The sequence below is a fragment of the Pan troglodytes genome, chromosome 1, assembly GCF_028858775.2.
Source record: "Pan troglodytes isolate AG18354 chromosome 1, NHGRI_mPanTro3-v2.0_pri, whole genome shotgun sequence".
Taxonomy (NCBI): domain Eukaryota; kingdom Metazoa; phylum Chordata; class Mammalia; order Primates; family Hominidae; genus Pan; species Pan troglodytes.
Window position 1 is genome coordinate 108,565,721 of NC_072398.2, and position 26,541 is coordinate 108,592,261.

The following is a 26,541-nucleotide window of genomic DNA, read 5'->3' on the forward strand; positions in this document are numbered from 1 at the left end:
GTAATTATAACTGCTTTCTTTTATTGGTTTGTGTTTTTTGTGATGCCCTTAAGTGTTACTGTTGCAGTCAGAAGCCTTCAAAATAGTAAGTGGCGTGTCGCTGTCTTTCTCGCTGGATAAGTAAGAAGTGTCAGCCGGTTTATCCCAGGCTAACCAGCGCGAAGACTGCATAGCTCTTCCCTTTGAACATAAGGCTGCTTATTGCAGAAATTGATCCACGGTCTCCAGCGTTTGGGTTCTCACGCTCTGTGAAGGTTTTCGTGTTTTTCTCTAGCCTCCAGAGTCCCCTTTTACACAGCGTCTGCTTCTAACCGCAGCCCCCTCAGGAGTTTGTAGGATTTCTGTGCTAGCGGGGAATGTGTTCTCACCTCACAGAGCCAGGTACAAACTACGCAGACGGGGGCTGTTCTTTGGGATGAAAGCAGGGCCTTTGGGGCTCTTAGCGCGTCCCCGTTGGGTTGTAGACATAACACGCTTACTTTGCGGAGTGGAACGGCTCTCCCGGAGCCCAGGTGCCCTAACGCAATTCATCGAGGCCCGCAGGTCAGAACTGCAGTCTCACCTGTCTTGGCCGAAATGCGCTGCGATCCTTCCTGAAATATAAGACGGGAAGTTTTATGAGGAGACGGGTCCAGTTTCCCTACTATCTCCTGCCGTTTACATATCTAGTCTTTCTTCAGACTTTATTTAAGCGACAGCTTCTTGTTTGATGTCTCGCTTCTACATCCTACATCCACTGCCAGGCAACTTTCTAGATAGCACCCCGACCCATCCTTCCCACCCCCAAGCAGCCCTTTCCTATTTCTGGCGCCAGTGTCCTCCCACGTCCCTCTTTCTTCAAGACCCCCCTTATCACCTTCATGGACAGAAAATACTTAGCTCTCTCTCAACCTGCAGTTTGCACCTGACACGCGTCAGTACCCTGGCAAATTCCTTAATACCCCTTCTCAAATGGCACTGTAAATTAATCTCTTTTTAACTCCCAGAAGTATCTAATTGGTTTTGTCCCCGCACTACATGAATAGTAGTATTTCAGTACAGAAGAAAACCCCAGGCCTAGCGATGGCCGTTCTGGGCAATTTGCCAGCCTCTCCCAGGGTGCGTTTTCTGACCTCACCTACTTCTGATCAACTGAGGTCAGGAATTCGAGACCAGCCTGACCAACATTGCGAAACCCCGTCTGTACTAAAAATACCAAAAAAAAAAAAAAAAAAAAATGCCCAGCGTGGTGGTGTATGTCAGTAAGGCTGTAATCCCAACTACTCAGGAGGCTGAGGCAGGAGAATCGCTTGAACCCAGGAGACAGAGATTGCAGTGAGCTGAGATCCTGCCACTGCATGCAATACAGCCTGGGCAACAGAGTGAGGCTCTGTCTCAAAAAAAAAAAAAAAAGAAAAAAGAAAAAAGAAAAAAAAGAAAAGAAAAAAGAAAAAAAAATTAGCAGGTTAGTAGAAATATAATGCACACGAGAATGGCAACCATGAAGACAATCTGTATTCCAGAATAGTAAGGGAACCTATTCCATTAGGGAGCCAACTGAAAATATAAAATCCCAGTTCACACCCCGGGGTGTGGTGTCACGTGCCTGTAGTCCCAGCTAGTCAGGAGGATTAGTAAGGAGGTTTGCTTGAATTCATGAGGTCAAGGCAGAAGTAACCCTGATCGTGCCACTGCACTCCAGCCTGGGGGACAGTGAGACCTTGTCTCAAAAACGAACAAAAAACCCCACAAAACCAAACAACAACAACAATTTGTCACCTCACTCTGAAATGACAGTGGCAAACATCACTTTGCTATTGGAAAACTGAAAGAGAAACACTCCCTCTTGCTATCAACGTGCCCTCTTGCTCCAACGTGTCTGACCAATGGTTTAAAATGCCCAAAAGCTGATGTACTCAATTTATAGTACACTTACCTGTTCTGCACCAGCATTTATTTTTGTGTGGAGGAGATCACCATGCTTGGTCCTATAAATGTCTAATGGCATGGAATGATGAAGGGCAGTGTCTTTAAGATATTTGGATATATATATATATATATATATACACACATACACACACACACACACACATATATATATACACACACACACATATATCTGAAGAAACCCAACATTGGGCGAGTTCCCTCTAACTTTTCACTAGGCATGACCACTGCTCTATTTTAGATAGAGATTCAGTGGGGCAAAACCTGAGAATTATCTGCCCGGCTATCAAGAAGATAGCTCCTTGCATTTTTGGGGGGAGAGCACTTTTGCTTCAAGGGAGTGTTTCTTCCCAGGATTACAAATCTTTCTGTAACCTCAGGAAACACTGCTGATGAAAACCAGGCATGGTGGCTCTGGCCTGTAATCCCAGTGACTCGGGGGCTGAGGCAGGAGGATCACTTAAGCCCAGGAGTTGGAGGCTGCAGTGAGCTATGATGGCACCACTGCACTCCAGCCTGGGCCACAGAGACAGACGCTGTCTCTGAAAGAAAAAGAAAAATGAAAGAAAAACATTGCTGACGAAACTGCGGCCTCTTTTGCAGCTCAATAAAAAGCTATTTATTCACTGGCTAAGGTTGTACTAGGTAATCACATCACTTTAGATGATATATTTAGCTGAGCAGGGAGATGTATGTGTGGTGGCAAATACCTTTTGTTGCATATACATAAATGTTTCCCATGCAGTAGAACCTTCTCTAGAAAAAAAAATTAGAAAAGAAGCCACTTGGCTACAAGAAATCACTAAAGAAGAAATGGTATTTGATGTTTTCCCTGATGTTTTCAGTTGGCTGCCTAATGGAATAGGTTCCCTTACTGTTTCGGGATATAGATTCTCTTTGTGATTATCATTCTTGTGTGCATTATATCTCCACTAGTCAAATTATTAATGTTATGTATTTCTCATTGTTTTACTTCTTTTGAGAAACGAAATTCATGGTACTCTGAAGACTAGAGATGATTCAACAAGTGACAGCAACTATAGAATTGGCCGAGATCTCTCTGTCTCCCCTCCCCCCCCAATTCTGTGATGCCAATTCAGCTTCTGGGCACTGTTAAAAATTCCTTAGTGAGAGGGCTCCTTTCCTCCCCTGCCCCCAGTGTGGGACAGGACTATCTGGGAATGAGCCTTTCTGGCAAGGAGAGATACAGCTTTTGATCGACAATGCTTTCAAGAAAGACTTTTTATCTGGCCGGGCGCGGTGGCTCACGCCTGTAATCCCAGCACTTTGGGAGGCAGAGGCGGGCGGATCATGAGGTCAGGAGATCGAGACCATCCTGGCTAACACAGTGAAACCCCGCCTCTACTAAAAATACAAAAAATTAGCCAGGCGTGGTGGCGGGCGCCTGTAGTCCCAGCTACTCGGGAGGCTGAGGCAGGAGAATGGCGTGAACCCGGGAGGCGGAGCTTGCAGTGAGCCGAGATCCCGCCGACAGAGCGAGACTCCGTCTCAAAAAAAAAAAAAAAAAAAGACATTTTATCTAAAGGGAGAATGAGAAAAGAAGAGAACTTTTATGAGGAGTGCGAGACTTTCCAAATTCTCAGGCCCAGAGAGGCATTACATTGAGACAGCGACCACATTCTGCTTCCTTTTTGTACAATACCGTATTTGAAAAACAAAAAAACAAACCTACGAGACTCATGAAATTGGACAACATTCTTTATAACACTACTACTGGTAAAACCAGCAAGGATGGCTGGTTTGCAGTCATCTGAGCAGCCTCTCTAGTTTCATAGATATGATTTCTCTCTGATAGTCAAAGGCTTCCAATTTTAAGCAAAATGCTACTTCACAAAGATAAACAGCTTTGAAAGGAAACGGTTTTCTTTGTAATCCTAAACGTTCTAGTCTGCGAATTAAAAGCCACTATTTGAAGACCGGCGCACAGCTTCCAGCTGGCCGCCAGAAGGGTCCTCCGCAGGACACAGGTTAAGTAGTCGCTTCTTTGGGGGATACTAGATGCGGGGTCTGGGCGCACCTCCGGAAAGGACAAGGGCGGGAGGGAGAGGTGGGACAGCAGACGTCACTTCCTCCGTCGGCTCCCCCAGCGGGTTGGTAGGCTGAGTGGCGGGGGGTGGGGCGGAAGAGCAGAAGGAGACTGGGAAAGGCACTGTCGGTGACATCACCGATAGGGCATTTCTATGTAGATGAGGCAGCGCAGGGGCTGCTGCTTCACCACGAAGGATTTCCCGCGCTGTAGGAGCAAGTCCAGGACCACTGGCTGGACATGAGAGTCCCAGCTGTGTGTTAGGGCTAGGAGGGCTCGGGGTGGTTGGGGATTGGCTGGAGTGGTGCTGGGGCAAGTGACTGTGCGTTTAAAGGGTGAGGCGTATGGAGCTGTGGCGGGGCGGAGATACGTGGAATCTTACTTATGTGGCAGGGCAGATATTATGGTTATTGAAGTGGCTTCTAAACCCGACTCAACTGTTTCATTCCAAGTATGCTGTTCTGTCATTTCCTCTAACGTGGGAAACTCAGCTACGTAATTTGTAGTAACGAAGGGGAAGTTACAACGAAAAGACAAGTTTTCTTGTACTTGGCAGGCGCCCCTCTCCCCCCCGCCCACACACACACACGAAGTCCTGCAGTGGATAGAGCCTAGCAGATCCTGGACAATACTATCCGAAAAGCTACATCTCTGACAGTGATTTCCAGCGACTTTGTCAACACGGTCCGCCCCCAGCAAGTATAAGAGGAAAAACAACAAATGTCTTTACTGCCTTGTCTTTCCCCCTTGCCACTTGTCATTATTCAAGTTTTGTAAGTTCCTGATTTACATTCAGTGCAGCTGCAAGGTTACCAGCTGTGCTTGCGTTGCAAGACCTGTCACAGTTTGATTAACTGCCTTCTTTCTGCTTCTGTAAGCCCTCTTGCCTGCCCCGCGAGTTTCGCACCATCAAATTCCTGCTGCACCATTCAAACTAGCCAACCCCCTTTCAGAAGTGTGTATAAAAGTCAAGCCCCCTGTCTTTCTTCGGGGCTCACGCTAGGCCCGAGTGCACTCAATAAAATCCTTCTGTTCCACCCGTTGGTCTCTTTGTTCTCCTGATTCCCGCAACAGTAGTAGGGGACTGCGTTCGTGCTTTCCCCTGGTCTTTCATGGTATGAATAATAGCATTTGTTTTTTTCATCTATAGTCGCAGGTCCGGCCTCAGTGATTGTATGGTGTGGTCAGCTGTTTTTGTTTTTGTGAGACCTTATTTTCTTGTTTACTGTCCTGGGACAGATGTCTGTAGTCACTTGTTTCCTCAGGAGGCAAATTTCAGTCTCTGTGGGGGAGGTCTCTCATGTTAGCTGTGGTGGTACTTGGCGGGCAGAGCTCAGGGATCTAGGCTTCCCTGCTTTGTAGATTGCTCAATGGTCCCCAAGGCCTACTGGCTTTTAACACCACTTGAAAACCTTAGTGTTTTTCCATTGTCCCCGGAGTCACCTCTTACAGAGCCTCTTTTTTTTGTTTGTATTTTTCCCTGAGACAGAGTCTCACTGTATCTGGTGGGATCTTGGTTCAAGCGATCCTCCCACCTCAGCCTCTGGAGTAGCACAGGCACGAGCCATCGCAGCTGGCTAATTTCTGTTCTTGTTTTGTTGTTGTTGTTGTTGTTGTTGTTTTGTTTTTTTAAGAGTTGAAGTTTCGCCATGTTGCCCAGGTTGGTCTCCAATTCCTGGACTCAAGTGATCTGCCCTGCCTTGGCCTTCTAAACTGCTGGGATTAAACGTATGATCAATCACACCTGGCTAGCCCCTGCTTTTCCCTATAGCATTCATGGGAGTTTGTGGGATTTCTGTGCTGGGGGGAACATGTACTCAGCTCATAGAACCAAGTAGAAATTGTACTTGGAACTGGTGCCATTGGGTTGTAGACATAACACGCTTGCTCTTTGTATGGAAAGGGCTTTGCCAGTGCCCTGGTGCCCCTGCACAGGGCATCGAGGCCTGCAGGTCAGAATGGCAGTCTCACCTATGTGTTCGTGTAATACGCAGCAATTCTCCCTGGAATATAAGATGGGAGGTCTTGTGAGGTTCCTCCAAGTAAGAAGACAAATTTCCCTGAAGTTTGTATTGACGAATTTAAAAATTAATAATAACAGCCCAACCTCCTGGATGGCAAATGTCCTTTACATTGACAGACCGCAACTGCCCTACTTGCCTCAGCTCCTCCGTGCAGATGCAGCCCCTGATTCCCTCCACACAGGTCATTTCCTCTCTGCTTTATCCAAAAGAGGGAGACAGCGGTTCTGCAGGAACCGCTAGGCCTTCAGGCCTTTGCTAGGAGCAAAGTAGGGGGAAATGGTCGCTGGAGCTGGGACCTGGGCACTGGGCCAGGTTGCCCTGCAGGAGGGGAAGTACTCAGGGCTAGAGGGGGCCAAGCACCAAGACCTCAGCATCCCCAACCTCCAAAAGGACTCAGAGAGAGGCAGAAACCGAGACAGGGTTCTTCTTTCAAGGAAGACCCCAGGGCTCTGAACCAAAATCCAGATTTTTCCCCATCTGCAGCTTAATTCCACCTTAGTTGGTGCAACTTCATCCTTCCCCTATGCTCAGGACAAAAAACGGTTCTTCTATAGCCTGGTCATTCTCTGATCCCATACATCCTATTGGTCAGAAAATTATGTTTTTTCTTTGGTTAACTGCAGACTTTGGTCTGCACAATCTTTTTCTTTCTTGGTCTGAAAACCACCCCACAGTCCCATATGTAGCTTTTTTGGATAAACCTAGAAATGGACGCTTCTGGTCTTACAGCTTGAAACTTAGTATTTGTTGGCCGGGTGCGGTGGCTCACGCCTGTAATCCCAGCACTTTGGGAGGCCGAGGCGGGTGGATCACGAGGTCAGGAGATCGAGACCATCCTGGCTAACACGGTGAAACCCCGTCTCTACTAAAAATACAAAAAAGTAGCTGGGTGTGGTGGTGGGTGCCTGTAGTCCCAGCTGCTCGGGAGGCTGAGGCAGGAGAATGGCATGAACCTGGGAGGCGGAGGTTGCAGTGAGCCGAGATCGCGCCACTGCACTCCAGCCTGGGCGACAGAGCAAGACTCCGTCTCAAAAAAAAAAAAAAAAAAAAAAAAAAAGAAAGAAACTTAGTATTTGTTTTATCTGAGTTCCTTCCTCAGGAAATGACCTTCAGGCCTGTCAAAAAAGCTATCAAAGTACTGAAATTCATCCGGAAAATGAGATGCTGGGACCCCTCATTCATCATGATTGCTTCCTTGCTTCTCCCTAGTTCCTGTTTTCTTACTCATTGTTAACATTTCTTCCCTGCCATCTAAACCTCTGGTTTTGGTTGGTCAGGGAGATGGATTTGAGACTGAGTTCTCATCTCCCCCACTGCAGCACCCTATTAAAGTGCCTTCCTTGGCGATAATCGTCTCGGTGATTGGCTTTCTGTGCTGCAACCAGCAGGAATCCCAGATCTCTGAATTTTGGCAAAGGAGTCTCGTGATAAAGGTGGGATGGATTCTACTGACCAACATCAAAACGTTCAGACATTTGAAAGCCTTAATCTCAGGGTCGGGGTTTGGGCCGCCCTTGAGCCTTTTCCTTGGGCCTATCCATTAAAATCAGCCTGGCCAGGCCTGTCTTCAAGGTCCAGGGGTAGGGTCAGGTCCTCCCGACGCTTCTTGACGCTTCTCCCGCCGGGTCGGCAGCCACCCTCCCCTTCCCTGTGACCTGCAGAGAAGCTTCAGGGGGCGTTTATTCAATTTGCGAGGAGCCCACAAGGCACAGGCACACGGTGACTCTGGTTCCCACTGCACCCACCGCCCTCCTTGGTCCTCTCGCTCTCGCTGGCAGGCAGTAATGTTCTGGGTGAGCATGGGTGCTGAAGACACCCAGGCAGGGAGGGTAGGGAAGGGCACCAGCCCCTTAGGTCCTGCGCAGTAGGGATCCAAAAAAGGTCTTGAAGAAACAGAAAGGGAGAGTTGGGAGTAGATCAAAGGGAAAGAAAGAAATCCTAGGAGATTTCCTGTCTGAAGGCACCATGAAGAGAAAGTCCGCCTCCTCTGGGCCGGGTCCTCCCGTCGCAGGTGAATCAAGTGCCGGTCTCCATTGGAGACCAAAGCAGATAACTTTGACCTGACTCCTAGTTAGGAAGCCATGCCTTGTCCTCCCCTGTTTAGCGATTGATCCTGTAGCACTTGATTGTCTCTCCCGGGCTTTCTATGGATTCCAGGGATGCAACTGAGAAGTTTGTTTTTAATGCACTTTTGCTTGAAGTAAGAGTATTTTAGGCTGGGCAAGGTGGCTCATGCCTGTAATCCCAACACTTTGGGAGGCCAAGGTGGGCAGATTACTTGAGGTCAGGAATTTGAGACCAGCCTGGCCAACATGGTGAAACTCCGTCTCTACTAAAAATACAAAAATTAGCCGCCTGTGTTGGCGCAGGCCTGTAGTCCCAGCTACTTGCGAGGCTGAGGCAGGAGAATCCTGTGAACTTGGGAAGTGGAAGTTGCAGTGCGCTGATCTCAAAAAAAAAAAAAAAAAAGAAAGTATTTTAGAATCTTTTGGCAAAGGAAATGAATTCTGACAGGTTTTGCACTGAAGACATTCAGATGTGAGGAAAACACGAAAACCACTATGCTAGGGGAAAGCAAATGCTGTTGAGAATGTCTCACAAACACAAATTACACGTCAGCAGGTAGGTTTGACCCTCAGGTTCGGCACATTTTACTTTAAGTGTACTGTTGGTGGAACTTAGGATGAATCTAGGACATTCACGATGTATGTATGTATGTGTGTATATGTGTGTGTATATATATACACACACATATATACATATATATGAGCATATATATATACACACACATATATATACATACACATGAGTACATATATATGTGTATATATATATGTGTGTGTGTGTATATATATATATGTATATATATGAGAGACAGAGAGACAGGGTCTTGCTGCCTTGCCCACACTGGTCTCCAACTCTGGGCCTCAAGCGATCCTCCTGTCTCGCCTTCCCAAAGTGCTGGGACTACAGGCGTGCACCACCTTGTCCAGCCCATCTTAATGTTTTTAATTTAAATACACATTCCAAAAATTATATAACAAGTACAAGAAGCCCGCTTTATGCCAGTTTTACAAAAACAAAGTGGCAACATCCTAAAGTACTGAAAGAAATAAAGTTTTCCTAGAATTCTATGCCAAAATGAAAAATCTTTCAAGAATGTGATTGAAATAAGGACATTTAAAGACATACAAAAAAAAAAAAAAAAAAAAAGAAAGAAAGAATTCAGCAACCCACACTACAAGAAATGCAAAGGGAGTCCTCCAGGCCTAAGGATAAGGATACCAGACAGAAAACTGGATCTACACAAAGAAATGGAGACTACTGGAAATCGGTATGTACACAGTTAAATATATATGTTCTTCTTATTTAAATCTTTTAAAATAATTTGACCGATTAAACAAAAGCAATAATAATGGATTGTGGGGTTTATAACATGTCTAAAACCAAATTACATGACAACACCAGCATAATGGCCAGAAGGGGAGGTAGAATGTCACTAGATGGCACTGATAAAGATGTATTCTGGAAACCCTAAAGCCATCACTGAAAAAGCAAAAGCAGGGAAAGAAGTCGGGGATGCGGTGGACAAGAAGAAAGAAAGAGTTATAGCTAATAAGCCAACAAAGGGAAGAAGAACATGGAATGATATAAAAACCACGTAATCACTGTGCTGGAGCAACTGCTCTCCAGGCCTCTACCCTATAGAAATACACTAGTGGCCAATGAGAAGTGTACAAGAATGATGACTGCAGCATTGTTTGTAATCATAAAATAATAGAGCCAATGTACTTTCAAAAATATATGAAAAGGGTTTTATTTATTTAACAAACACAAACAATTGTACAAACAAGGGAAGCAAGTCCTTTCGCCAAAAGGAACACAGAGGGTCATGATGATGCTACTCCTCCAGGGATTTCAGGGTTCCCAGACACCCAGTTTTCTGTCTAGTTCTTCTGGAAGATGTTATTCTTGGGGAGTTATAGGTCCTCGCGTTTGGAGCTCTTTCATGTTCTCTCTGAATTTTCCCCTCAGTTCCTCCCCATTCTGCTTCAACAACAACAACAACAACAACAAAAAACAATTCTCACCTCCAGAAGATCCAGCCTGTGCCTCTGCACGAGCCTTTCAGGAGGTCTGGATGTGTGTTCCACCGCTCCCCGGCTTCTTTCTCTGCTTTTGCATTTCCCTTCCCTCCTGCCCTCCCGCCCCAGGACCCTACCACTGCGCAGCTGAGCCCCCGCGGCTCCACCGCGCAGAAGGTGCACTGGAGGCCCTGCCCGTTGCCCTCCCCGGGGGATGCCTAGAAATCAACGTGAATAAACGCTTTGAAAAAAGAACTTCCCCATGGAAAAATCTCATGATTTCTATTCTTGGGATTCTTCAAGGGACTAAAAGCTAAAGGCGACGATGGCCCCGGGAGGTCGAGGCTGCGGTGAGCCGTGTTTGCACCACTGCACTCCAGCCTGGGCGACCTAGCGAGACCCTGTCTCAAAAACAAACAAACAAAAACAAAAAACAAAAAACTTCCCCATGGTAAAATATTTCATGATTTCCATTTTCGGGGCTCCTCAAAGGACTAAAAGCTGAAGGTGACGATGGATTAATTCAACAAGTCCTAGTCGTGCGCGCTGGTGAGTGCCAGACCCTGCTCTCCGCGAGGGGACCCACGAGCCACCCTCACCACCATCCCTGCCCTGGTGGAGCCCCCGTGCGGGACACAGGATCCGAAGATGGCAGCGGAAGTTCCGCAGCGGCCTCAAAAGTGACTGGGCAGGGTGGGCACAGGCTGCCTCACTGGGTCAAGGCGGCACAAAGAACCATCGCGGGAGCCCACCGGGCGTTCAGCTTCCCTTGGGCCCCCAGGCGGCTCAGGTCCGGGTCGGGGCCGGGCGTTTCCGGGGGCTTCTGATGCAGGTGAGGGGCAAGGTCGTCCTGGTTCCAGAATCTCCCAACCTGCGGGTCTCCAATGAGACCAACACGATTCACCGCTCTCATCGCTCCAGTTTTCCAAGGCCTTTCACAGTTGTACTGCCGGGTGGGCTCTGAGGATGGGAGGGTTGGGGAGTGTTTGGTGAGTGCACCCTTCCTATAGCGCCCAGAAGAAGGTACACTACGTGTCTCTGTGGCACAATCGGTTAGCGCGTTCGGCTGTTAATCTAAAGGTTGGTGGTTAGAGCCCACTGAGGGACGCCTGCTCCAGGTGTTTTGTTTTGTTTTGTTTTTCTTCTTCCCTGAGACAGAGTCTTGCTCTTTCGCCAGGCTGGAGTGCAGTGGAGCGATCTTGGCTCACTGCAACCTCGGCCTCCCGGGTTCAAGCGATTCCCCTGCCTCAGCCTCTGGAGTAGCTGGGAATACAGGCGCGGGCCACCCCGCCCAGCTAATGTTTTGTGTTTTAGTAGAAACAGGTTTCACCTTGTTGGCCAGGAAGGTCTGGATCAGCTGACCTCGTGGTCCGTCCGCCTCGGCCTCCCAAAGTGCTGGGATTACAGGTGTGAGCCACCGCGCCCGGCCGCCTGTTCCAGCTTTTAAAGCGTTCATGCATTATCGATCACTAGATAAACGGGGGAGATTATATCTTCCCAGAGTCCTAAGCCACTAGGGTTGTGTCTCTGTGGCACAATTAGTTGTCGCATCCGAAAGGCCTAGCTAACTTTTGTATTTTTTGTAGAGAAAGGGTTTCATTATGTTGCCCATGGTGGTCCCCAAACTCCTGGGCTCGGGCACCTCCGAGGTCTCCCAAAGTGCTAGGATTACAGGCATGAGCCACTGCACCGGGCCTTATACAATGCTTCTAATTTCAGCACATTTAGCAAACTTATCTTCTGTGGGAAAGGTACCAAATCACATTCCAGTTTATTTCTCAACTCTAATAATGTCCCTTTCTTCATTTACTTGCTGACACAACAAATTTTCTCCCCTCCCCTACATTTTGTTTTGAGACTAGGTGTCACTCTGTCACCCAAGATGGAGTGCAGTGGCGTGATCTCAGCTCACTGCAAACTCACTGCCCCTGCCACCCTGGCACTAGTGATCCTCCGGAAGAGCTGGAACCACAGGTGTGCACCATCAAATCCAACTTTTTTTTTTTTTTTTAGAGATAGGGTCTTGCCATGTTGCCCAGGTTGCCCCCAGGAGCTCCAACTTCTGGTCTCAAGAGATTTGCCTGCCTTGGCCTCCCAAAGTGCTGGGATTTCAGGTGTGAACCACTGCACCTGGCCTAACAAACTTTCTATACATGTGCCCATGATATTCTTTTCTTTCCTTTTTTTTTTTTTTTGAGACACAATCTTGCTCTGTTGCCCAGGCTGGAGTGCAGTGGAGTGATCTCAGCTTACAAGCCTGCACCACCACGCCCAGCTAATTTTTGTATTTTTAGTAGAGACAAGGTTTCATCTTGTTGGCCAGGCTGGTCTCAAACTCCTGAACAGCCTCCCAACATACTGGTATTACAGTCATGAGCCACCATGCCCGGCCATGTGCCAATGATATTCTAATATGGGGACAAGTGCCTTTCCGGTTTAAGTAAGGGGGAGGTAAAACAGAAGGACATGGTGGACATTACACATGGATATTCAGTTGCATAGGATGGACAGCTAAACTTCTAAGACATGTTATTTTATTTTTTGAGATAGAGTCTTGCTCTGTTACCCAGGTTGCAGTGCAGTGGCATGATCATAGTTCACTGTAAGCCTCAGCCTCCTGGGCTCAAGTGATCCTCCTGCCTCAGTCTCCCAAAGTGCCGGGATTACCAGCCTGAACCACTGCACCTGGCTGAGATATTTTAAAGTCCTCCAACATCTGTAGTTGTTTCTTTTTATTTTATTATACATAATAAAATATATACATATTTTTATTAAAATTATATGATAATAAATATATACAATTATATATTATGTATAATAAAATATAGTATATATTTTATTATATATGTTTATTTAAAAATATATATGTATTCTTTAGAGATGAGGTCTCACTATGTTGCCCAGGCTGGTCTCGAACTCCTGAGCTCAAGTGATACTCCCATCTTGGCCTCCCAGAGTGCTGGGATTATATGTGTGAGCCACCGTGCCTGGCCCTGTTTCTTTTTCAAACTTAATTTATTTTAGAGACATGGTCTTACTCTGTCATCCAGGCTGGAGTGCAGTGGTGTAATCATGGTTCACTGCAGCCCGAACCTTCCTAGGCTCAGGTGATCCTCCCACCTCAGCCTCCTGAGTAGCTGGGACTACTAGCAGACACCACCATGCCTGGCTAAATTTTGTATTTTTTGTACAGACAGAGTTACATCATGTTGCCCAGGCTACTCTTCAACTTGCGAGCTCAAGTGATCCGCCCACTCCGCCTCCCAAAGTGTCGATATTACAGGCATGAGCCACTGTGCCCAGCCTGTAATTGTTTGCTGTGGTGACCAAGTCACACTGGTCCGGAGAAGACAGGTCATAGTGACCTCTTTGATAGCTTTCTGCCAAGTTGCTTATCCAAAGGGAGCAAAATCACAATGGTCCCAGTCATTTTTTTCTCCTCCCCTTTCCTCTTTTCTTTATAAATGTTGATTTTACTTTTATTTGATGAACACAATCTAATGCCAGTTCCCCTTCTATATTGATGGAGAATGAGCATGCAGACAAGTGTCTCTGTATTATTCCTCGACTGATTTCTTTCAGAGGCTATGCCCATAAAAATTAATCCATCTGACACCCATCATTGGAGCCAACAGAATCCTGCACCTAACAGGCCCCTGGTGCAGACCTGGATCCTTAGAGCCACTGGTTCTTGTTCCCTCAGTTCTTGTTCTCATGAGCAGAAATTGAGCTGTTTTGCTTTTATATACTAAGTATGGTCATTGGGCAAGTCCTTCCTTTCTCTATCTCCCTCTCTCTCTTTCTTGCATCATTGTTTTCTGCCATCAGTGGCATCAGTGTGGGTTTCTGGTTTTGATGTTATGAAGTGAAGTTCTGGGGACAATCTCTGTTGGGTGGTGTTTGACAAGGATCCAGTCCCTGTTTGGTGATACATGACAGCTAATCTAGTCTGTGAGTCTTTTTTGATTGTCTATTCATTGTCCTGAGGATAATGGTATTTCTTGATATTTGAGACTGCAGCAATCAGAAGTTGCTCATATCTTGTCTTTCCAATGTTTGGTAACAATTTTTTTGGGCCCGATAGCTGTCGATATCTGCAAGAGCGGCATCTCTATTATAAGGACGATCTTACTACTCAATGCCCCACCCACTCCCGCCACCTAACTTCATTCCATAGGAGCTCTTGGCTTTAACAAATTACTATACCTAAAAGAAATCTTAGTACAGAAAGAAAACTAAGTCTGTGGCAGGTAAGGAGCAGTTTTCTTTGATTCGTATACTCAGGTTTCTAGTAGCTAAAAACCTCTAACCAGCTGAAACACATGTCCTTTAAGGATTAAGTTTAAATCACACTACAGAAAGGGGAAAAGAGATTTATATGATCACAAATAAGCAATGGAGTCAGCAACATAAGCACTTCTCACAACTATACAAATCAGAATTTTTTTTTGCTTAAGACAGAGTCGCGCTCTGTCACCAAGGCTGGAGTGCAGTGGCACAATCTTGGCTTACAGCAGCCTTGGCCTCCCGGGTTCAAGTGATTCTTGTGCGTCAGCCTCCTGAGTAGCTGGGATTACAGGCGTGTGACACCATGCCTGGCTAATTTTTGTATTTTTAGTAGAGATGGGGTTTGGCCATGTTGGCCAGGCTGGCCTCGAACTCCTGAACTCAAGTGATCTGCCCACCTTGGCCTCCCAAAGTGCTAGGATTACAGGCGTAAGCCACTGCGCCTGGCCACAAATCAAATTTAATAATCTCCAGAACATCAAGGAAGTTCATCTCTTAATGAAAATGGATGAAAAGAAATGATTTACTCACTTTTATATGCTCGGGAAAGAGAATGCCCTGCCAGACTCAAAAGGGTATCACAGAATCACTCAGATTTTCAGCACTGAGGGTTTTCCAAGGATCTAATGATGTTCCTTTTTTCAGTTTGTTTCGCTCACTGATAAGCCTTGTTAATAAATACCATTGCATCTGTTTTCACTTTAAACGATGTTACTTAACACAATTATTTGCTTTCGAATGCCCCCTAGATTGGTGGAAAGAAATTTTCTGATTTATAAATATATTTTCTTATGAAACCAATTGGCATACTCTTCCAGTGGAGTGAATAGATAAATTAAGTCTCTAAAACTTTAAAGAGATTACTGCCCCAATTATCTTAAGGACAGTAATAATTACGTATATAAAATTAAAATATGGAAATTAAGCAGGGTGTGGTGGCTCACACCTGTAATCTTAGCATTTTAGGCAGCTGAGGAGAGAAGAAGGATTGAAGTCAGGAGTTTGATACCAGCCTGGGAAACATGGTGAGACCCCTGTCTCTACAAATTTAAAAATGAGCTGATTTTAAAAAACTAGCCAGCACAGTGGCTCACATTGGTAGTCCCAGCTGCTTGGGAGGCTGAGGCAGGAGGATCGCTTGAGCCCAGGAGATCCAGGCTGCAGTGAACTATAATTGTACCACTGCACTCCAGCCTGGGTGACAGAGTAAGACCTCAACTCAAAATAAAAGAAAATGAAGAATAATTTCTTGACTTTTTTTTTTTCCTGCAATGCCAGGCTGGTTGACTCACACCTGTAATCCCAGAAAATCAGCAGGCTGATGTGGGAGGATTGCTTTAGGCAAGGAGTTGGAGACCAGCCTGGGCAACAGGGCAAGATGCCATCTCTAAAAAGTTAAAAGGCGGGCTGAGCTGGGAGGACTCCCTGAGCCCAGAGTTCCAGGTTGGTCAGCTGTGGTTGCAGCAGTGCACTCTCACCTGGATGACACAGCAAGACACTGTCTATTACATTTTTTAATTCTACTTATGCTTTAAATGTGATGTTTCATTAGGGAAAAATTTTCTTGTTGAATTTGTAACATGAAAAAATAATAGATTTCGCTGTAGATTAAATTAATGGTATTGGCTGGGCATGGTGGCTCACGCCTGTAATTGTAGCACTTTGGGAGGCCGAGGCAGGTGGATCATCTGAGGTCAGGAGTTCGAGACCAGCCTGGCCAACATGGTGAAACCCCATCTCTACTAAAATACAAAAATAAGCCAGGCATGGTAGCTGGCACCTGTAATCCCAGCTACTTGGGAGGCTGAGGCTTGAGAATCACTTGATCCCTGGAGGTGGAGGTTGCAGTGAGCAGAGATGATGCCACTTCACTTTATGGGTGGCACAGTAAGTGAGAGTGTGTCTCTAAAAAAAAAAAAAAGAAAGAAAAGAAAATAACTTTTTCATGTGAAGAAAATGAGTGCTTTCAACTTAGCATGCCCAGAGCTAGGCATTAAAATGAGACAGCAACCACATCCTACTTCCTGCTTTCTAAAATCTTTTAAGTTAAAAAAAATTTTTTTTTATTGTATTGAAATGGAGTCTCACTCTGTTGCCCAGGCTGGAGTGCAGTGGCAGGATCTTGGCCCACTGCAACCTCCTCCAGTCAGGTTCAAGCAATTCTCCTGCCACAGCCTCCCGAGTTGCTCGGACTGAAGTCGCGAACCACGATGCTCCCCTATATACATATATATATTTTTTGTATTTTTAGTAGAGACAGGGTTTCGTCATGTTGGCCAGGCTGGTCTCAAACTCCTAACCCAAGGTGATCTGCCCAACTTGGCCCACCAAAATGTGAATTATGACCACCACCGGCCACTTCCCCACTTTTGAGCTATGTATTCATCCACTGAAACTGCTTGCTATTGCCACAGTTAGCTATAAAGTAACCTAATCACGTGCACTGGACACCATCTCTCATTCCCTGTAGCTGAACAATGTATAGCTAATCCCTAATCAATGTTATTTCTGTAAACCACTGGGAGTTCCTGACAAGCAACTTTCTACCAGCCAACTCCCTGTCTCCCTTTTTGGTCTTTACAAACCTGCTTGTAACAAAGGCCAAACAGAACCCATATCCAAGATTGCTTGGCTCTGAGCCTTCTGGGCAACTATCCTCACACTGGCTCAAACAAACTCTTTAAATCATATTTTGTGCTTAAGCCCCTTCCTTCTAGGTCGATGTTTTTGGCCCTGGGAGCAGGATTCAGAGCAACTTATCTCTGACCATCTGACCGTCCTCTCAAAGGCCTCCAGGGTGGCTACATAGTAGGTAGAATTTGATTGGTGAGATCAGTTTGCAGTCCGGGAAGAGACAGTCTCTGGTGTGTGTCTTTGAAGAAGTGCTTTCTCTCCAGAGAGAGAGAGAGAGAGAGAGAGAGAAAGAGAGAGAGGACAGGTTGGTTTTTGTGCCTCACAGGGTGTGTATCACACAATAGAGTCATACATATTCAGCAGGTTTGGGGAAACGCCATTTCTGAGGGGTATTGAGCTCATGTGCAACGGGTAAACATATATGTAACATGCACCCCATCTTCACATTGGGAAGAGATTTTAGCATTAAAATGAGGTGGAAATTGTCTGTTTATGTCAAAAGGTGAACTACTGGACACGAAGTCGGTTTGTGTGCAGTCCCTGTAACATGGCTGAAACTGGCTTGATATCTGCAGTTGCTTATCGGGAAAGAATGGAAGGCCACTCCTCTGTCCCATCAGAGCTCTAGTGATCTGGGTTGTAAATCCAGTTGAGAAGGGCTGGGAAGATTTTGACAATTTGCTTGCTAGCCCCTATTGTTAAGGAGTTTAGCAACAGTGTGTTTTTTCCTGTAGCCATAGGAATTCAGGACGTTGCCATGTCAGATGAGCCCTGAACCCTGGACCTGTAGCTAACTTTTGTTTCCTTAACCTTACAGTCTGTCTTAGTCTATAAGGGGGCATGTATTTTCATCTCTCAGATCACACCACATTCCTCCTGGACTGGGTGCCTGGCCAGCTCTGAAGCCCTCGAGTTTGGACTCTGAGAGAAACAGTTGGGCAGTAGTAAGTGGGGAATCCTCCTGAAATCTGGACCTTCCCACTCTTTGGCTGAAGGCCTGGACTTTGCTTGAGTGTCCTTTCCAGCTCTCCCTTTCTAGAATGGAGGTTTTCTGTCTTTACCCTGTGGGTAAGAGGTTTGAGTCTCAGGGGGAGATAACTGCCTTTTCGACCTCTGCATCAGGACAGAAAGTTTGGGTCACAGTCAGGCAAAGAGCTCTCCAGAGAGCTTCTGCCTTTCCTGCCTCTGTTCCTCAGCAGGAAGTTCTGGGTCAAGGTATTGGCAGGTAGGCCCTGGTGGTGTCATTTTATGTAGCATGTTGTTTTGAACATTCAGGCTTAGCTTTTCATTTGTGACTAATTCCTGTTAGTTCTTAACTGGAAAGTGCATGGAGGTGCATTCCCCTGCCCTGAAGAAAAGAAGTGATCTGCTTCCGCCAATCCATTCAGGTGCTCCAAGTGATCAGGGATGTTGCAGAGGTGTCGGGGTCATTACTCACCATGTGAAGGTGGCCTTATAGGACACTCCCCATCAGAAGAACATCTTTATGAACCCCCTTTCCTGCTCTTCTGGGAGGGTATATGTCGGACGGGTCCCTCATAGCACATGCACTCTGTGGCCACCTGGTGGTTAGAAACAGTGGGAACCACTGAGACAGCGATACACAACTCCGGTGTTATCTGTCGGAGTGACTTCATAAGCACCACACTGTGACCCAAAACACATCACAGGCCTTGGTCATCTGAAAAGCTCCTGAATTATGGGAAATCAAGCTTCAAAATTTAGCACACTGTGAAGAAACAACCACCTTTAGAAACATCAGCTGGGTTTATGTATAACACTTATGAAGTGTCCTCTTGTAAATATCCAAGAAACTGGACCCACCTAACCAGGAAAACTCATAAGCAGAATGAAGAAAATGGGGATATTTTGAAATGCTTAAAATAATTTATTAGTGTGCACAATTGGAAAAATTTGGTTTAAGAACCAAATTAAATGGGAGACTTACTTCCAATAATACCTAGAAATTTCTAAAAGAACTGCGAAAATTGCCTCCAGTGAGGAAGTAAGCTGAAGGAGGTAAACTGACACGTTTTCTGAATTGAGAAATATTGAGGAGGCTTTGTCTCTTTCGCCTCCAACTGCTCCTTCTCCTCCTGCCCCTGCACCAGCATAGTCTCCCTTACCTGAGCCCTCCGGTCCTGCCTTGCCTCTTCTTCCATCACCATCACCTGAGGAAAGTCCCCAGGGTTCTGGCCCTTCCCCTGAAACTTCTGTTCTGACAGCCCCTTTCAAGGTAAAACCCACAGGAAGAGGGGAGCCTACCATTCTGTATACTGCTTCACCAAAATGTGAATTAAGAATATTATAAAAGACTTCCCTGGGCCGGGCGCAGTGGCTCATGCCTGTAATCCCAGCACATTGGGAGGACTAGACAGGCAGATCACGAGGTCGGGAGTTCGAGACCAGCCTGGACAACATGGTGAAACCCGGTCTATACTAAAAATACAAAAATTAGCCGGTCATGGTGGTACATGACTGCAATCCCAGCAACTTGGGAGGCTGATGCAGGAGAATCGCTTTAACTCGGGAAGTGGAGGTTGCAGTGAGCCAAGATTGCACCATTGCACTCCAGCCTGGGTGACAGAGCAAGACTTTGTATCAAAATACATAAATAAATAAATAAAAAATAAAAAAGACTTCCCTGATCGAAATTTAAATCAATTTCCCCTTCTAATTCTAAAGCAGCCTCCAAGATCCTATAGGGTTTGGGAGAAAATTTGACTTAATTATCCAAACTTTTAGCCCGAATATTCTGATTTTTATCAATTAATTCACATGTGGTGTAAGAAGGCAGGGCCACTAAATGGTTGAAAAGGGCGAATTGGAATAATTCTTTAGAGGATTTTTAAAAACAGACTAAAGCAGACAATGAAAGGGTCTGCATTTTGGCCAAATGCCTCCATGTTGCCATTCCCCAGGTTGTTCCCAAAAATGTAGATTGGAGAATTCAGCAATGCACTTAAAAGGCCAAGCAAATCTGTCATTGGTATTTTAAGTGGTTAAGATTTATTTATTGATTGATTGAGACAGGGTCTCACTCTGTCACCCAGGCTGGAGTGCAGTGGCTCCATCATGGCCCACCACATCCTCAACCTCTCAGCTCTAGCAATCCTCCCACCTCAGCCTCCCGAGTAGCTGGGACCACAGGTGCATGCCACAATGCCCAGCTAATTCTTTGATTTTTTTTTTGTAGAGAGGACATCTTGCTGTGTTTTCCAGGCTGGACCTGAATGAACTCCTGGGCTCAATCAATCCACCTCAGCCTAACATTTACACTGGGAGCAGAGATGCATTTGGAGTAGGTGATGATTTTGGAATGCTTTAGAAGCAACATAGGTATCTGATTTCATCAGGTCAAGCCATCAAAAATGACCAATAAATCTCTGACCTCTTAGAAGCAATTTGAAGACCCAAATTTTGGCCATCATCAAAATTCGTGTTCATTCAAAATTAGATATTCTGGAGAGCAAGGACAATCATTTTGCTGATGCTGCAGCTAAGAATGCAGCTCTGAAGGTGACATCAGACACAGAACTTCTCGAAATGACCTTGCTGACTTATGACCCATTGAAGACTTCATTAGAAGTACAAGTGGGCTGGGCATGGTGGCTCACGCCTGTAATCCCAGCACTTTGGGAGGCCAAGGCTGGCGGATCACCTGAGGTCAGGAGTTTGAGACCAGCCTGGCCAACATGGTGAAATCCTGTCTCTACTAAAAATACAAAAATTAGCTGGTGTGGTGACACATGTCTATAATCCCTGCTACTTGGGAGGCAGAGGCATGAGAATTGCTTGAACCTGGGAGGCGGAGGTTGCAGTGAGGTGAGATTGCACCACTGCACTCCAGCCTGGGTGACAGAGCAAGACTCTGGCAAAAAAAAAAAAAAAAAAAAGAAGCATAAGTGGGAGCTCCCAAGCAGGAGAGGGATCTCTGGAAGGATAAAGGGAACAAATTTCTTCCAGAAACAGTCATATGGTATGGGCCCAATGATACACTGATCTATCCCTTAGGCTTCAATTACCCTTTTACAGTACTTCATAAGCTGACTCATTGGAATTCAGACAAAATGTTGGCATGGGGAAAGCAATGGTATTGAAAATCATTGCCTATGATTGCAGAAAATGTTTAGTCTTGCCATACTTTCTGTCCCAAACATAATCCTGGAAAACCCCTTCATGGGTCACAGGGACATTTTGCCTTTAGGACCCTTCGAGACATGGCAGTTAGACTTTATCCAGCTGTCTCCATCTCAGGGTCACAGATACTTTCTGGTGCTAATTTGTATATGCTCACTGGGGTGAGCATTTCCATGCCGATGAGCCACAGCCCAAGTAGTAGGTAGAATGTGATTAGAAAAGGTAATTCCTCATGGGGGGTGCCATCTGAACTCCATAGAAACCGAGGAACACACCTCGTTGGTCAGGTAATTTGATCCATTTGTAACATTTTTGCCTAAGTCCCAACATTTCCATTGTGCCTATCACCCCTAATCCTCTGGGCCGATGGAATGCACTAATGATACAATAAATACTCAATTGGCAAAGCTAACAGAAGTTTTTAACCTTTCTTAACCAAGGATCTCCCACTGGTTGTGGAAAATGTCCGCACTCTCTGTCTTTGAAATAATAACAGGAAGACCCATGCAGTAGTTAGATGAAGGCGCTTATGAATCTGCACTTCTTAAAGGTGACATTCTCCATTACTGCTAAGATCTCACAGAACTTACTAAGAACTCTACATTAACAAAGAATTCCATTCATAATGAACTCCTGGGAGATGAAAATATCAAAAATCTTGGCCTATAACCTGGAGATGTTGTTGTTTACTGGAAACAACATCAAATAAAATATTCTCCCCAAGACTGTTGGAAGGGACCACATCAGCTATTATTATTATTTTATATATTTTTTTGAGATGGGATCTCATTCTATTCCCCAAGCCAGAATGCAGTGGCACAATCATGACTCACTGTAGCCTTGAACTCCTGGGCTCAAGCCACCCTTCTGCCTCAACCTTCCAAATATTTGGGACCACAGGCATAGACCACTGCACCTAACTGACAACAGGTATTACTGACCAATCTGTGCCAGTAAACTTAAGGGCGTTGACACATGGATTCATGTTTCTCTTGTAAAAGGCAACCCTACCAGAGTGGACATCTGTCAGTGGAGATTTTCACTTAGAGGTAACTCACAATCTTCCTGACAGAGATGGCAAGTAGCTGACATCTGGTGTAGTCCGCTTTCACCCAAGATACTGGCCTGTATAATCAGTTACAATTCCAGTGCTGACCGTGCCTGAGAGAGTTAGTCTCTTTTTTGCTGACTGGAATACATACACCATTAGGGCTCCTTTAAGTTGTAGGGGTTGTCTCTTGGTGGTTTTGGTAAAATCACCCTATATGCATATTCTCTTAAGATATGACACACTACTCCTCTTGCGTGTATGTGTATATACATATACATACATACATACATAGCAGAATACCTGTGATCAGATTTCTGTTTTACTGTCCCTAATTAATTTGATTACAGCAGGAAGGGATAATTCTCTGATTAGAATCTCACAAACCATTACCTCTGTGGGAAATTTGACAAGGTTCCAGGTTTGCCACTCAAAACCACAAACCACGTTTGACTGTAATGACCCATTGGTACATCCTGTGCTAAATTTCACCTGTATTCCTCCTGATTGCACTCACGATGCAACTCAGGGTCATATCAAGCAAAACCTGTTTATCTAATCTGTCTGACTCACCCTAAACTTCCTGCCGCACATCTCAGTTTAACCCATCATAATCATATTGTCAAAATAACTGCCTGTAATCCCAGCACTTTGGGAGGCCAAGGCAGAAGGATCACTTGAGCACAGGGGTTTGAGACTAGCCTGGGCAAAATGGTGAAACACTGACTGTATAAAATATATACAAATTAGCTGGGTGTGGTGGTGCCCACCTGTAGTCCCAGCTACTCAGGAGCATGAGGTGAGAGGATGACTTGAGCTAAGGAGTTCAAGCCTGCAGCGAACCCTGATGACGCCACTGCACTCCAGCCTGGGCAACAGAGTGAGACCCTGTCTCAAAAAATAAATAAATAAGCTGCGTGTGGTGGTGTGTGCCTGTAGTCCCAGCTGCTTGGGAGGATGAGCCATTGAGCCTTGGAGGTCAAGAGGTCAAGGCTGTACTGAGCTGTGATCTTGTCACTGAATTCCAGCCTGGGAGACAGAGTCCTTGTCTTAAAAAGTAATTATAATAAAAATAAAAAGTACAAAACCAACCAAACAAAAAATTGTTTCTTCACTCTGAAATAACAGTGGTTAACACCATGATGCCACTGGAAAGTTAAAAGAAAAACACTCCCTCCTGCTATCAGGATCCAACCTGCCCTCTTGCTCTAAATTTCTGACCCATGGTTTAAATGCCCAAAAGCTGATGTACTCAAATTATAGTGCACTTACCTGTTCGGCGTTTATTTTTGTCTCTTGAAAAGATCACCATCCATGGCCCTATAAATGTCTAAGGGCATGGAATGATGAAGTGCAATGTCATTATTGTTATGTATCTCTCATCGTTTTACTTCTGGGAAAACTAATTTCATGGTATTCTGAAGAGTAGAGATGATTCAATAAGTGACAGCAGCTGTAGACTTAACTGAGGCCCCCCTCTATCTCTCTTTTTTTTTTTTTTTTTTGCCACTCTATGATGCCCTTTTTTTTTTTAAGACCGAGTCTCACTCTGTCACCCAGGCTGGAGTGCAGTGGTGTGATATTAGCTCAGTGCAGCCTCAAACTCCCAGGCTCAAGCAGTCCTCCTACCTCAGCCTCCTGAATAGCTGGGACTAAGGTGTGTGCCACTACACCTGGATAACTTTGTATTTTTTGTAGAGATGGGGTTTCACCATGTTGCCCAGGCTGGTTTTGAACTCCTGGACTCAGGCAATCCACCTATCCTGGCCTCCTGAAGTGCTGGGACTACAGGTGTGAGCCACCATGCCTGGCTGTAATGCCCTTTCAATTGGACTTTTGGGCATTCTTAAAAATTCCTCAGTGAGGTGGCTTCTTTCCTCCCCTGTCCCCTGCTTGGGACAGGACTATCCGGGAATGAGCCTTTCTGGCAAAGAGGGACACCCTTGACTTAGCTTTTGATCATCGATGCTTTCAAGAAGAAAGATTAAAAAAACTTTTTATCTGAGGAATGTGAGCCCTTTCAAATGATCAGGCCCAGAGAGACGTTAAATCGAGACAGCAATTTCCGCTCCTTCCTTTTGAGCTGCACTGAGCTATGTATTCATCTGTTGAAACTGCTTGCTATTGCCTCAAGTAGCTGTAAATTAACCTAATAATGCCACACCAATCCCTATACCCCCATACCCTATAACTTAACAACATATAGCCAATCACCAAGCAATGTTATTTCTGTAAACCAATGAGAATTCCTGATAGGCACCTATCAGCCCACTGTCTGTCCCTGCTTTTGAACTTTAAAAACCTGCTTGTGGGCAGGGTGCGGTGGCTCACGCCTGTAATCTCAGCACTTTGGGAGGCCGAGGCAGGCGGATCATGAGGTCAGGAGATCGAGACCATCCTGGCTAACACGGTGAAACCCCGTCTCTATTAAAAAAATACAAAAAAAATTAGCTGGGCGTGGTGGCGGGTGCCTGTAATCCCAGCTACTAGGGAGGCTGAGGCAGGAGAATGGCGAGAACCCGGGAGGCGGAGCAGAGTTCGCGCCACTGCACTCCAGCCTGGGCGACAGAGTGAGACTCCGTCTCAAAATAAATAAATAAATAAATAAAAAATAAAAAATAAAAACCTGCTTGTGACAAAGGCCAAAGGGAGCTCAGATCCAAGCTTCCTTGGTGTGAGTCTTCCAGGCAGTTGTCTTCATGTTGACTCAAGTAAACTCTAAATTATATTTTGTGCTTCAGCCTCCTTCTTTTAGGTCAACATGTTCAACAACAGTAGAATAAATACATAAGTTAATGTATATTCCTACAAAGGAATACACGTAGAACCAAATAACCATATGAATAACATGAAAAATTCATAGACATAGGACTGAGTGAAAGAAGTCAGACCTATGCCTCTGCTTCTGCAACCGCCTTTGCAAAAATTACAACTGGGACAATTACCACAGTGAAAGAGATCTGATCTAACTGATTCCATCTTGTTTCTAACGTACAAGCTGTCCTTGTTGATTGCTGGGCACAGGCCGAAATAACTTTGGGAGGAAATTAGTTTATGGTTTAGCTGTGAAACAAAGATGATAATATCCCTTTCCCGAAGCAAACCCCCTTCCTGCCTGGGGACTAGACTGCCTTTGCCGGACTAACAAATTAGCCACGAGATTAGAAATTATGGTTTAGGAGTCATGTAGCCTCTGGCTGCAAGATTCTAAACCTCCCCAAATTGTTCCTGGAGATCACATCGTTATTGGAAAACCTAAGATCAGTGCTTGAGATATTTTGCCGACCCTGCACTCAGTGGATCAGCTGGCACCAGCTAGACTGATAACCTGGCTCAGCTGGTCTTGTGGCCCCCAAGCAGGAACTGACCCAGCACAAGACCACAGCTTCAGCTCCCTGTGATTTCATCTCTGACCTGGCCAAGCAGAACTCTCAATTCACCGGCCCCCAATCACCAAATAAAGAGTGCAACTCTTTATTGCAATTCCCCTGTGTCGAAAAATTGGCTCTGTCTAGGCAGCAGGCAGGGTGTACCTGTTGGGCAGTAACACTCCCCCCAAAACCCACTACAGACTGTGACTCAGCTTATATGAAAGTAAAGGGCAGGAAAAACTTGCCTGATAGATTTGCAGAGACGGGGGTGGAAACCATTAATAAGTCTGTGGAGTATTCTCAGAGTTTGGTGTTGTAGTCTACATATTAAAAGTAATCAGTTAAACACCTGAAATAAAATTTCTCCCAAATATTTTTGCCAAATTTGGATGACTGTGTTTCTGTCTTCGCAGCATATAAAGTGTTAACATGAGGTAAGCGCTAAGGTCTAGAGAAGGCAGTGAAGAGACGACAAACTCCAGCACCATGCCTGAATGTCCAGTGTGCTCTGCTGGGGCAGCACATTTTTGTACATTGCTGTATCTGAAAAAAACCCTACAAGATTCAAGAAACTGGACGACCGTCTTTATAATACTCCTAGTGATAAAACAAGTAAGGATGGCTGGTTTGCAGTCATCTGAGCAGCCTCTCTAGTTTCATAGATACGGTTTCTCTCTGATATTGAACGACTTCCAAATGTCAAGCGAAATGCTACATCACAAGGATAACCGTATGTGAAAAGAACCGTTTTTCTTTGTAATCCTAAACTTTCTAGTCTTGAGCTTTAAAAGCCATTATTTGAAGAAAAGCGCACAGGCTCCAGCTGGCCGCCAAAGGGGTCCTTTGTATCACAGGCTAAGAACCTACTTCTTTGGGAGAGACCAGGGACGGGGATGGGAGGGAGAGGAGGTAGAGTCAGGTGTCACTTCCTCCGCCCGCTCCCGCAGCTGGTTGGTCGGCTGAGTGGCAGAGGGTGGGG

The 26,541-nt window shown here is 45.5% G+C and overlaps 1 long non-coding RNA gene across 1 annotated transcript; it reads right to left on the minus strand.

The window, feature by feature from the left end:
• LOC134810571 (uncharacterized) lies at positions 1-26,541 on the minus strand. Its single transcript, XR_010159004.1, has 3 exons — positions 25,808-26,541; positions 18,442-18,565; positions 1-593 (listed from the first exon to the last, which is right to left on the minus strand). It is a non-coding gene; the product is annotated as an uncharacterized LOC134810571 (long non-coding RNA).